Source organism: Orcinus orca, chromosome 17, assembly GCF_937001465.1.
Source record: "Orcinus orca chromosome 17, mOrcOrc1.1, whole genome shotgun sequence".
Lineage (NCBI taxonomy): Eukaryota > Metazoa > Chordata > Mammalia > Artiodactyla > Delphinidae > Orcinus > Orcinus orca.
Window position 1 is genome coordinate 39,265,288 of NC_064575.1, and position 13,151 is coordinate 39,278,438.

The window sequence follows — 13,151 nt, forward strand, 5'->3', positions numbered from 1 at the left end:
AGAAACCTCCAGATGGTCAGAAAATCCCTGGTTTATGCCCTAAATGCAATAGGGGAAAACATTGGGCACAGATTCTTGCTCAGTGGCCCACAAGGATGGGCCACCACTGTCGGGAAACTCCTCCCGGGGCCTTCCCCGGCCCCAACAAATAATAAGGGTAATGTCTGTGTATCCTCCTCAAATTATCAATCAGACATTAACCAAAAACAAAAACATACGATATCCTCGCTCTCCAGAGCAACACCAGGAAGCGCAGGACTGGAGCTCAGTACCTCCGCCCGATATGTATTAACTCCTGAAATGGGTCCTCAGGCCCTCTCTGCAGGCATCTGTGGACCTTTACCCAAGGGTTTGATGGGACTATTATTGGGAAGAAGTAGTGTCACCATGAAAGGTTTAACTGTTATGCCAGGAGTCATGGTTTCTGACTACGAAGGAGAAATAAAAGTCATGGCACAAACTATTAAAAATATAATAACTATTTCTCCTGGTGATCAAATTGGACAATTGCTACTTTTGCCCTTTGTACCTCATGGACAAAGTTTACAACATCAAAAGAGAGAAACAAAGGCTTTTGGATCGTCTAATGCTGCCTACTGGATTCAGAAGATAGGGAAAGAACGTCCAGAAATGAAATGAACCATTAATGGAAAGGTTTTTTCAGGTTTGTTAGACACTGGAGCTGATGTCTCTGTTATGACGCAGATACACTGGCCTAAACGTTAGCCCATTAGTCCTACTATTACAGACAAAGTTCTTCTCCTATGCAAAGTAGTCAGTTTTTTTTATGGCAAGATAGTGAGGGCCATTCAGGATACTTCCAGCCTTATGTTTTGCCTGGGCTGCCTTTAAACCTCTGGGGCCGAGATATATTAAAAGAAATGGGAGTATTACTTTATAGTCCAAACTCTCAAGTCTCTAATATGATGTTGGATCAAGGATTTCTTCCCACAAAAGCGCTGGGAACAAATCAACAAGGAACTGTCTATCCTATTGATGTGAAAATAAAATATGATAGACAAGGTTTGGGTTTTTCTTAGGGGCCTTGGATTCTCCTCCACTCACTGCTGATCCAATTACTTGGCTGACTGATGACCCTGTATGGGTGGACCAATGGCCCCTCACAAAGGAGAAATGAGAAGCTGCAGAACAATTAGTACTGGAACAATTAGGGCATTTAGAAATTTCCAGTAGTCCTTGGAATACTCCTATTTTTATTATCAAGAAAAAATCTGGAAAATATAGGTTATTACAGGATCTAAGAGCTGTTAATAAAACTATGCTAATAATGGGAGCTCTTCAACCAGGCCTACCCTCTCCAACAGCCATACCACACAATTATCATCTTTTAGTTATAGATTTAAAAGATTGTTTTTTCACTATTCCTTTGTTTCCTGAAGATAGAAAACATTTTGCTTTTAGCTTGCCTGCCTTAAATTTTAAGGAACCCATGAGGAGATTTCAGTGGAAAGTATTGCCTCAGGGCATGGCAAATAGTCCTACATTATGCCAAAAATATGTGGCTCAGGCCTTGACTCCTGTGAGAAAAAGGTTTCCATCGTTATATCTCATACATTATATGGATGATATACTTTTAGCCACTGATAATATTTCTTTATTAGAGACTGCTTTTCAATTTTTACAACAGTCCTTACCATCATTTGCCTTGGTCATTGCCTCAAAAAAAATTCAAAGACAATCTCCATTTTTATATTTGGGAAAATATATTGATAACACTACTATTAGGCCTCAAAAACTGCAAATTTGAGTTGATAATTTAAAAACATTAAATGCTTTTCAAAAATTACTTGGCGATATTAATTGGCTAAGGCCTTCCTTAAAACTTACTACTGCTCAATTACAGCCTTTGTTTGATGTTCTTAAAGGTGACTCAGATCCTTCTTCTTCACGCTCTATGACTCCAGAAGGATTTCAAGCTTTACAAATAGTCAATAGATCTATCAGTTCTACACAATTAACTAGAATTCATACTCACCTTCCAATTTTCTTAATAATTTGTCCAACTCCTCATGTGCCTACTGCCGTCTTATGGCAAACTGTTGGAATTATTGAATAGATTCATATGAAAACTACACCCTCTAAAGTTATTAACCCTTATTATGACCTTATTAGTAATTTAATAATGCAAGGTAGAACTAGATGCTTACAACCTATAAGTATAGAACCTTCTCAAATTATTATCCCTTATTCAGTTAGTCCACAAAATTGGCTTTTTCAACATAGTAATGAATGGGGTCTTGCTCTTGCAGGATTTTCAGGTACCTTGGAATGCCATTACCCTGCTGATAAATTGATCCAATTCAGCAAACTTAACTCATATCTTTCCTTCTATAATTAGGCAACAGCCTGTTCCTCATGTACCTTTGGTTTTTACGGATGGTTCTTCTTCAGGAGTGGCTACTGTAATCATTGACGACGGAACAAACCTCATTAAAGAAACTTCCTTGACTTCAGCTCAACGTGTTGAACTGTATGCTGTCATTATGTCTTTTAAACATTTGCCTTCTATATCTTTTAATTTGTTTTCTGATAGTAAATATCTTATTAGCTTGTGATTTCTTCTAGAGACTGCGAGCATAGGACATACTAATGACCCTGAATTATCATCCTCTTTTCGTTTGCTTCAACAGCTTATTCGTTCCCATGATGGTCCTGTTGCAGGTCTGTATATCCGTGCTCATTCTAACTTGCCTGGTCCATTGACTAAACTTAATGCGACTGCAGATGTTTTAACTCGATCTAAACGTGATCTTTATCCTGTACATTTTCCTCCCAAGAATAGAGTTGAAGTTACTCCTCCTCCTCAATCTCTTTTCCCTAAAGCAGGACATGTCCCAATTTACCGTACTCCTCCTTTCCGTTCGTCATGCTGTCAAGAATGGCTAATATACTGCATTCATTATCTTCATACTCTTGATACTCATGGTCCATGTCCTGGACACCCTCATATTATGGTAAGTTATGATCAAACTGCTTCACAAGCAGCACAGCAGTTGCACGCTTTACACCGTCAGTCAGCGGCTACATTACACACACAATTTTCCCTTACTGGTGAAGCCGCCCCACAAATTGTTAAGCAATGCGCACAATGCTTACCTCACCTTCCTGTTCCACATTATGTTGTTAATCCTCGTGGATTATTACCTAGACATTTATGGCAAATGGATGTTACTCATATCCCGTCTTTTGGGAAATTACAGTTTGTTCATGTCACTATCGATACTTATTCTGGTTTCCTCTGTGCTACAGCACAGACCGGAGAAGCTACTAAACATGTTATCACTCATTTATTACACTGTTTTGCTTTCATGAACCTTCCCAAAATTATTAAAACAGATAATGGGCCCGCTGCTTTTGCAACATTTTGTAATTCATTACAAAATTACCCATATTACAGGCATTCCATATAACCCTCAAGGACAAGGTATTATAGAACGTGCAAATAGATCTTTAAAGCTAACTATTGAAAAAATAAACAGGGGGGAATTGTATAGAACAACGCCACATAACCTTATAAATCATGCTCTGTTTATTTTAAATGTTCTCACTGTTGACAAATTTGGCTGCTCTGCAGGGGGAAGGTTGGTGGCTGAGCCAAGATTGGCCTCTCAATCTCCGGAGGTCCTCTGGAAAGATCCGTTAACCAGCACTTGGCGTGGTCCTGATCCTGTGTTGATTTGGGGACGTGGTCACGTGTGTATCTTTCCCAGATCAGCGCCTGGACCTCGCTGGCTTCCTGAGTGCTTAGTCAAGCAAATAGATGGCTCGCCACAGCTCACCTAGTTCAGAAGATGAAGAAGCTCTGCACCTCTCCCGAAAATTTGACAGTGTTGATTGACAAAAAGAAGAAGAAGAGGAGACCACTTGCCAGGACGACTCAAAGGAGTGATGTTCCAACTTGGGGACAAATTAAACAACTGGTTTCACGAGCTCAAGAGTCAGTGAAACAACAGAATAATCCTGTTACACCTGTAACTTTATTTTTGGCTATGTTGGCAACCATTTCATGTGTTCCCTCTGTTAATGCAGCAACTTACTGGGCCTATGTACCTGATCCTCCACTATTACAACCCATATCTTGGTCTGAAGCAGAGTTTCCTGTATTTTACAATGATAAGTGTTTATGGGCCTCTTATTGGGAATATAAAACAAATCAATATGTCTGTAAATTATACTAACTGGTTTAGTACCCATCCTGTCTGTCTTAGCCCATTGAATCTGGAAACTGGATGTGTAAAGGCTATTAGTTATGAGCATACAGATGTTTATGAGGGAACGGATCAATCAATTAGTTTGTCAGGCTCTCCAGGCATCCTTCGTTTTACAGGAACCAACATTACTCTTACATGCCAGGCTACCAGCGACGAGAGGATCTTAAGGATACCGTCATTTGGTATAAAATGGGCAAGCTATTAATATTAGAGGTCAAATCTCATACGCCTCACCACTTAGGGATTCCGCTATTACTATAGCCAAGGTTACAGGTGAAGATTCAGGAAATTATTTCTGTATGAAGCGTTTACTTGGAGGACAAGGGATACTTATAGCTGGACATAAGGTTACTATGCTTAACAGAAAATCAAAAAATCAATTGCCTCCCCTTATGACCGTTAACTTTCCTGGATCCACTTTTGAACGTTGCAATGCATCTTGGAATAATAACCAAATATGGTGTACTATAGATTATACCAAGGTGTCAGTTCTTATCTCTTCTTTTCCCATCATAGATAGGTTTATCACATTTCAGAAGAACTGGGATATATGGAAACTAGCTCTAACTTATTCCAATACACCTGTTATAACTTGTGTTGCTCCTCCATATACACTTTTGTTTGGTTCTATTAACATTGGTAATTCTTCCAAAGGAGGATATAATATTAGCTGTGTTAATTGTATTTTTAGCAGTTGTATGTTCCCTTCTGCAGGATCGCAATCTGTGCTTATACTAAAGCAACCCATGTATGTTATGGTGCCTGTACATCTGAGAGAACCTTGGTATGAAGATACTGGAGTACAGGCATGGGTGGAACTCTCTAAAGCCTTGCAGAGAAGGAGACGCTTTCTTGGGTGGCTAATAGTAAGTTTACTTGCCTCGGCTGCTCTGTCTGCTGCCGCGGCTACTGCCGGTCTTGCTCTTTCACAGAGTATTCATCATGCTCACTTTGCTAATCAGTTATCTCAACATACCAGTCTTGCTTTATCTTTACAAAGTCACATAGATTTACAGATTAGTAACAAGTTAGATGAATTTAAAAACGCAATTTTGGGGATTGGAGATCAGATGGCAGCATTAAAATTGAGGATGCGTCTAGCTTGTCATGCAAAGTATACATGGATGTGTGTTACTCCTTAAAAGTACAGTGACTATTTGGGAATGGGAAAAAGTAAAAATGCATCTGCTGAGTGTTTGGTCAGATAATAATATTAGTCTTGATCTTAAGAAATTAAATGCTGAAATTCAGGATATACAAAATACACATCTTGATGATGTTTCGCCAGAAGATGTAATTCAAACTTTACTGGATCATTTAAAGTGGTTAAACCCTCAGTCTTGGATTACTGGAAGGTTGTCAGGATTTATTACCCTGGCCATAATTTGCCTATTATTGATAATAATCTTCTCATGTCTGTTTCGTATCCTCATGCAATAGTACACTACTCTCGGCACTAAACTTCATGGAATTACTTTGCAGCAAAAGTTAAAAAATAAAAAAGGGGGACCTGTGGGAAGCAGTCAGCCTTGAGAGCAGGTAAGGACATGCTAGGCATGCCGCCGCTGCTCGAAGGGACTGTCCCTACTTGTTCCCCTCCTTGTTCCATTCCATGGGAGATAAATCACGAGGGCCCAGAGATCAGAAAGAATGTAAAATGAGACAAGCAAAGCTGTCTTCCCCCTGCACATGCAGGTTATTTTTGATGATTCTGGGTTTATGGGTTTCCTCCCAGGGAAGTTAACCTTGAGCCGAGACAGTCTGTAGATAATGTAAACCACCATCTGGCAACCTTCCTTTTTCTAGTCTAGATAATCTGCAACTGTAGAGCAATAAAATTTGCCTTGCAACCATCAGTTGTCTTGGTCCTTCTGACCCCATTCGTCGGTGCCACTTCAGTTCCTTACCCCTTCCCTTCTGACCCTGGGCGGTGAAATCCTCTTTCTCCGGCTGGTCCGCGGCACACATGAATATATGTTTTTGTCTTCCTGTACTGCACCTGTGCTGTCTAGTAACAGATATTTTGTCTGCTAGTAGTGTTCTAGATTATGTCTTTCCAAAGCACTGAGGCAGTGCACCTATTCTGTAGTTGCAGCTGATGCCTGAATGTAGCCTAGCTGACAAATTATTGATTAATAAGAACTTGAATTTCTGAAAGATTTGTACTGTTAACCAAAATCTGAGCAAGGAGTCTCAAATGTAATTCTTAGCCAGAATTACATGTTAATGAACCGTTTAACAGTGTGAATCAAGGAACATCAGTGTAAGGATTTATTTTAATTTATTTTTTACCTGCTTGAGATATCAGTTAAAGTTTGCCAGCTTGGTTGCAGATGAACGGACGTTTGAAGTTCACCAAACTACTTAATGTGGGATAGGATGATAGACTTCCAGCGCCCTCAAGGCTGTGACCTTGCAGCCATTTTACATAGCACATCCTCCTCCTATAGGGATGAACCTTTCCCTGGCCCGAAAAGTAGCAGCTCTGTTGAAGCTTTGCTTATTGTAACAGGCTTTTGTTTCCAGGTTACATGTCTGTGGAAGACTTAATTCTGAATAGAGATATAGATATTACTGGAAACTAATTGTTTTTTCTATTATACTCTGATTTATCAAAAAGTAAAACATTTAAACTGTGCTACAGAAATTCAGAAGTTGTCTTGCAATCTTTAAACAATAAATGAATGAGTTGCCCTTAAAAAAAAAAAAAAGGATTAAGCAGTTAAGCTGTTGGTCCCACATCAGACAAATTATCCTTATACCTCCTGTCAATGTTGTTAACAGAGACTGTTATTTTATTAATCCTTATGATCCCGTGATTCTTTCTTTCATGTTTCAGGGCACAGCAGGTGAGAGAGTGGATTTGTTAAGCTGGGTGGGTTTATCCTTCTTTTATGCGTTCATTCAATTTTATGTTCATTTACTTATTGTACACACATGGCAATAGAAGCTGCTAAAGCAATCATTGCTATTCTGCAAAACAACAAGGCACAGAAGCAGAGGTCTTATTTCTGAGATTTCTCCCCCCAGGATTATTATGATTAAAGATCCTTTCCCCCCACTCCCTGGAGAGGACAAGGGGCTGCTCGCTGGAGGTTTTTTAATGACTTGGGGAAAGGCTCAAATATCCCCCCATTATGGTAATCCACCCCAGGGGCAAACCACACAAGAATATTATGAATTTATTTTATTTTTCTATCCTTGCAAAGGTAATACTCAGCTCATTAGAATATGAAAACTATACTGTCAAATTTCAGAATTACATGGATGAAGAAAATCACCAAAGTGGCATCATATCACGTGTGTTATAGTTGTATTTACTATATTGACTATATTAACTATGTTGTGTTAACAATATATTGTATAACTATATATTGAAAAGGCAAAATGCTGTAACTTATTTCAGAGAAAATAATTATGTTGGCAAACCCCAAATTGTACACTGTAGACAGGTCCTAGGAAAAGAAGATTTAATTCATAGTGGACAAGAGGTTAGCTTCTGTTTTCAGCCATGTGCTATTTCAAGAATTAAACGTCATGAATAATACAGGATGTAAGAGGAATAGTCTAAAGACGGAAAAGCACATTTTGATTAGGAAAGAGAATTTATGGCTTAAGTCTTTTTTTTTTTTAAGGAAAACTGCCTTATTACTATGAGATAAGAAAATTGTTTCCTTCTTTTCTTCCTGGCTTTCTTCTTTTTCTTTTTTTTAACCTTTTTAATTTTGGATATTTGACCTCTAAGCTGAGATGACTGAAAATGCCTCCTCTGGGCATCAACCTTTTTGAAAGACTTTTTCCCCCTCCCTAAGGGCTCTATTTGTCTCTTGGAGGCATTGCCTACATTACTCACCAAGAGGCAAGCATTTGTCCTTGCACTAAATGCTGACATCTCCTGATAAGAGGGAAGCTGCAAAGTAGAAGAATTGAAGGTCAATATGTTGATAGTGGTCTCAAGAGCATTGATGTACATTTGTGTATTGGGGAAGGGGAGAGAAGCTTGAGAGTGGGCCAGTGGGGAGGGGTAAATATTTTGTGATGCTGTCTACCTATGGGCTTATAAAGTTTACAGCTGCATTAGGAGGACAAGCATTACCATTAGCATGAAAAGTAGGGCAGACCTCAGTTGCAAAAGCTTCTAGCCATACACATAGGGCAATACGTAAATGATACACCTTATTGCATTCACCCATTCACCCTCCCCTGTTCATGCTAATTGGAAATTTCAGTCCATTTCAGAGAAGTAACACAACTATCGATCATTTTCCCTGGCACGAATCTTCCTAGAGCTCACGCACTAGCCCATGTGTCTTAGATTTAATATCTGCTCACTAGCTGGATTGAAGCCAAGAGGTGGTTCCCAAAGTTGCTGCACATTAGAATCACCTGGGGAACTCTGAGCCCTCCCTGTGCCCAGGCTCCTCCCTAGACCTACTGAATCAAAATCTCTGGGGCTGGGACCCAGACACCAATGTTTTTCTTAAAAGCTCTTTAGGTCATTCAAATGAGCAGCAAAGCTTGAGAAGCAGCCCAATAACGGGAACAAACTTATTTCACACAGATAAAGTGGGGCAATTCATATGTTAAAAGAACATGAATATATGTCCATGCCTCTCTCACGCTTTGTCACAGTTTACCCTTCCCCCTCCCCATATCCTCAAGTCCGTTCTCTAGTAAGTCTGTGTCTTTATTCCTGTTTTACCCCTAGGTTCTTCATGACATTTTTTTTTCTTAAATTCCATATATATGTGTTAGCATACGGTATTTGTCTCTCTCTTTCTGACTGACTTCTACACTGTTGGTGGGGATGTAAATTGGTGCAACCACTATGGAAAACACTATGGCAGTTCCTCAAAAAGCTAAAAGTAGAGCTACCATATGATCCAGCAATCTTACTCCTGGGCATATATCTGGACAAAACTATAATTCGAAAACATACATGCACCCCTATGTTCACAGCAGCACTATTTATAATAGCCAAGACATGCAAACAACCTAAATGTCCACTCACAGATGAATGGATAAAGAAGATGTGATATATATAAAATGGAATACTACTCAGCTATAAAAAAGAATGAAATAATGCCATTTGCAGCAACATGGCTGGACCTAGAGACTATTATACTAAATGAAGTAAGTGAGAAGGAGAAAGACAAATACCATATGATATCACTTATATGTGGAATCTAGAATATGATACAAATGAACTTATCCGTGAAACAGAAACAGACTCACAGACATAGCACACAAACTTGTGGTTCCCGAGGGGAAGGGGGAGGTGGGGGAGTGATGGATTGGGAGTTTGGGATTAGCAGAGGTAACCTATTATATATATGATGGATAAACAACAAGGTCCTACTGTATAGTACAGGGAACTATAGTCAATGTCCTGTAATTAACCATAATGGAAAAGAATATGAAAAATTATATATACGTATAACTGAATCACTTTGTTGTACAGCATAAACTAACACAACATTGTATATCAACTATACTTCAGTAAAATAAATTTTTAAAAAAAGGAAAAAAAACATGAATATATATATATATACATATATATATATATATTTCTTTTTTTCCTCTTCATTCTGTTTGTGTTTCAAATAGGCTTTTTTTTTTTTCCTTCTGCAAAAAGCGTTATTGTTTCCATTTGGTCCAAGGCTTGGGAGAGGGCTCCTGGGCGGTTACAAAGCTGCCTAGTAGCTGCAGAGCAGGGCTTCAGGCAGAAGCTCTGATGCCAGAGGGGCTCCTCAGAGGCCGCTGGACTTCAGAGACTCCTGTTTGTGCTCGAGGGTGAGCCTTTCAAAGAGATACTCGCCCAGCACAGCCTGCGGACCAGCCAGCCTGCGGAGGTTGGTCAGGTGGTCGCCCATCTTCTTGATGAGTTTCACCTGCTCCTCCAGGAAGCGGCTCTCCAGGAAGTCACAGAGGTGGGAGTCTGCGCGGGCGGAAGCCAGGGCGCGCAGATGTGATAGTGCCTGGTGCAGGCTCTTCTCCCTAAGAATGGCGGCTTCCACAGCGTCCTGGGTTTTACCCCACTCATCTTGAGAAGGCTTCCGCGCATCCTGGAAGAGGGCGCGGCCACAGCACTGGTTTTGCATTTTCAAGAGACGCTGCGCGCCCTCACACTTCTCCTCAGCCAGTTCGCGAAAAATGTGGCCCACACTGTCCAGAGTCCCATCGTTGCTGTCGAAATAGAAGCTCAGAGAGAGGTAAGTGTCCCCAGATGCATGTTGAACAGGCGGTGGACGGCGGCCTCCACCTCGATGGAATAATTCTGACGAACCTGGGAACTCGTGGTTGATCAGTGATAAGGAGCTAAGCTCAAAAAACGGTGTTGGCCTGTCCTGGAGGCTGAGGATAGCTGAGTGGCTGATTCCAAAGGTTGCGACAGGAAGAAAGGTTGGAGGGTGGTCGGGGGCTGGAGCAAGGAGCGTCCCTGGGTCTGTTCATTCCAAACACTGTTGAAGCAAAAGACAGAACTGCAGGACTGCCGAGCGCACTGCCTCAAATAGGCTTTGATATAAATGAACCAGAAGTCCAAGCAAGGACAAAACTTACCCTTCCCCCCACCAATATAGCTGGCGATACTAGAATCTAGACCTGGGAAGGGATTCTTCCATTACTTTCTGAACATTCCAAGCCACTAGAGCAGTGGTTCTCAAAGTATGGTCACCTTGTAACCAAGCAGTACCCTATGGGGCCTTCCTAGGACAGACCCATCCCCCATATCCTCTGCTGTAGTTCCTCTCTGAAGTACTCAGATAATAGTATCTCAGGCATATTTCTTGAGTTTTCAGATGCTAAAAACCACCACCCAATGGAAGAAATTAACTCCTTGATGATCATGAGCACGTAGCCCCCAGACCTTCTGGCACCTAAGGATGGATAATGTTACCTGCCCTGTGGCCTCCACATCAACCAATCAGAGGATTGTGCACGAGCTGATCACATTCCCTGGGACGTCCCTCCCTCACCTGGCCTTTAAACATGCTTTGCTGAAATCCTTTGGAGATTTCAGGGTGTTTTGGAACTCGGGCCACCCCTCTCCTTGCTCGATCCTGCAATAAACCTTTCTCGGCTCCAGACTCCAACCTTTAGGTTTGTTTGGCCTCACTGTGCTTCAGACACACGAACCTGCATTCGGTAACAACATGACCAGTTTTACCAGCGTCCCCTGATAATGTGTCAGATATTCAAGTTTTAGGGCCCTGTCCCAGCCCTATGGAATCAGCAACTCTGGTGGGGCTCAGTGATCTCTGTTATAACAGGCCCTCCAGATGATTTTTATTCACCTTAAAGTTTGAAAATATCTGCATTGTCAGCTGGCCAAAGCGTCCACCAGCAGGTGAAGGGGAGTGGTGCCTGGAAAAGATAGGGACCAGCCAACGCAAGTACAGCAGCATTTGCCGTGGTGGTAATGGAGAATGCCTTTTCTCCACTGGTTGGCACAGACTAGGATCTGGGAGCAGTGGCAGGGTTATTTAGGATGCTTTACATTTCAATGTAGAGGGACCGCTGTCCTGGTTTGCCAGGGACTTCCCCTGTGTGAGCACTTAAAATCTCATCCTGGCAAACCCCTTAGCCCTGGGTTTGAAAAACGTAGGGAATAACATGAAATTTAGGGGAAACATGATCTAGGTTTTGGGCGAGTCACAAGTGCTAATTAAAGCTAAGCAAGTATGGACAACACTAGCGTTCTTTAGCCCTTTGCGGGGAGGTAAATCTGATTGGGTGAAAGGACTTATTGTTAAGAGATCTTTGTAGAAACATCCCCTTCTGCTTAGTCCGCTGGTTCTCAGGTCTGGCTAGACATTGGCATCGTCTGAGGAGATTTAAAATGATTTTATTGGTCTACGATGACCAACCGTCAGTGTGAGGGTTTTTAAAAAGTGCTTCAGATGATTCTAATGCACAACCAAATTTAGGTGCCACTGCTTAAGCTTTTGAACCGCTGCTGCATATTTTCACCTCATCTTCCTATGAGAATATCCAACTGTAGTTGAGGTTTGTTTTTTTTTTCTTTTTCTAACTGTCTTATTATAAGATTTACTGTCTTAAATAAGGTTGAATGTACAGAAAATCTTGCTAGTCCATCTGGTATAGCTGGATACTTAGAATAATATAGTTAAGATATATACCATTTAAGTATTGTGACTGGCCTTTTTTTGAAATTAACATATGCATTGAATTAGTATGTTCTCTTTTGAAGTTGTTATGTTGGGGAGCTATACCTCTAATCTGCCATTGCTAAATGTGTGGACACCTCTTATTAGGAATTGCTTTTAGAAATCTTTAGGGATTAAAACCAAGATTGCTGTATTATTTGTACTGGAACCACAAAAACCTCACAGAGTTCCCCCGCTGTACCTTCTACCCCCACTCTAACCCGTGGCAACTTCTAATCTGTTCTCCATCTCCACAGTTTTGTTATTTTAAGAATAATATGTAAACATAATCATGAATTACTTAATCTTCGGAGATCAGCTTTTCAAAATTTTTCCCTCGGCATCATTCCCTTGAAGTTCATTTCAATTTTTGCGTATATTAATAATTTGTTCCTTTCTGTTGCTCGGTAGTATTCTATCATAAGATTTTATCACAATTTGTTTCAACATTCATCCACTGAAAGACATTTGGGTAGTTGCCAGTTTTGGGCTATTATAAATAAAACTGCTATGAACATTTATGTGTAAGTTTCTGTGGGAACTTAATTAAGTTTTTGTTTCTTTTGGATAAATGCTCAAGAGTACAATTACTGCGTTGTAGGGTGAATCTACTTTTAGGATTAAAAGAGACTGTCAAGCTGTTGATCAGAGTGGCTAAACCATTCTATTTTCCCACCAGTGATGTGATATAATTTTTCTATGTACTTGCCAGCATTTGATATTGTCACTATACTTTAATTTTAGTTACTCT

At 40.5% G+C, this 13,151-nt stretch overlaps 1 protein-coding gene and 1 pseudogene across 1 annotated transcript in view; both read right to left on the reverse strand.

Moving 5' to 3' along the window:
• The window catches only part of LOC125961815 (metabotropic glutamate receptor 7-like), a 122,223-nt gene that overhangs the window by 43,411 nt on the left and 65,661 nt on the right, over positions 1-13,151 (reverse strand). The gene's annotated exons all lie outside the window — the stretch shown is intronic.
• LOC125961692 (ferritin light chain-like) lies at positions 8,997-11,375 on the reverse strand (annotated as a pseudogene).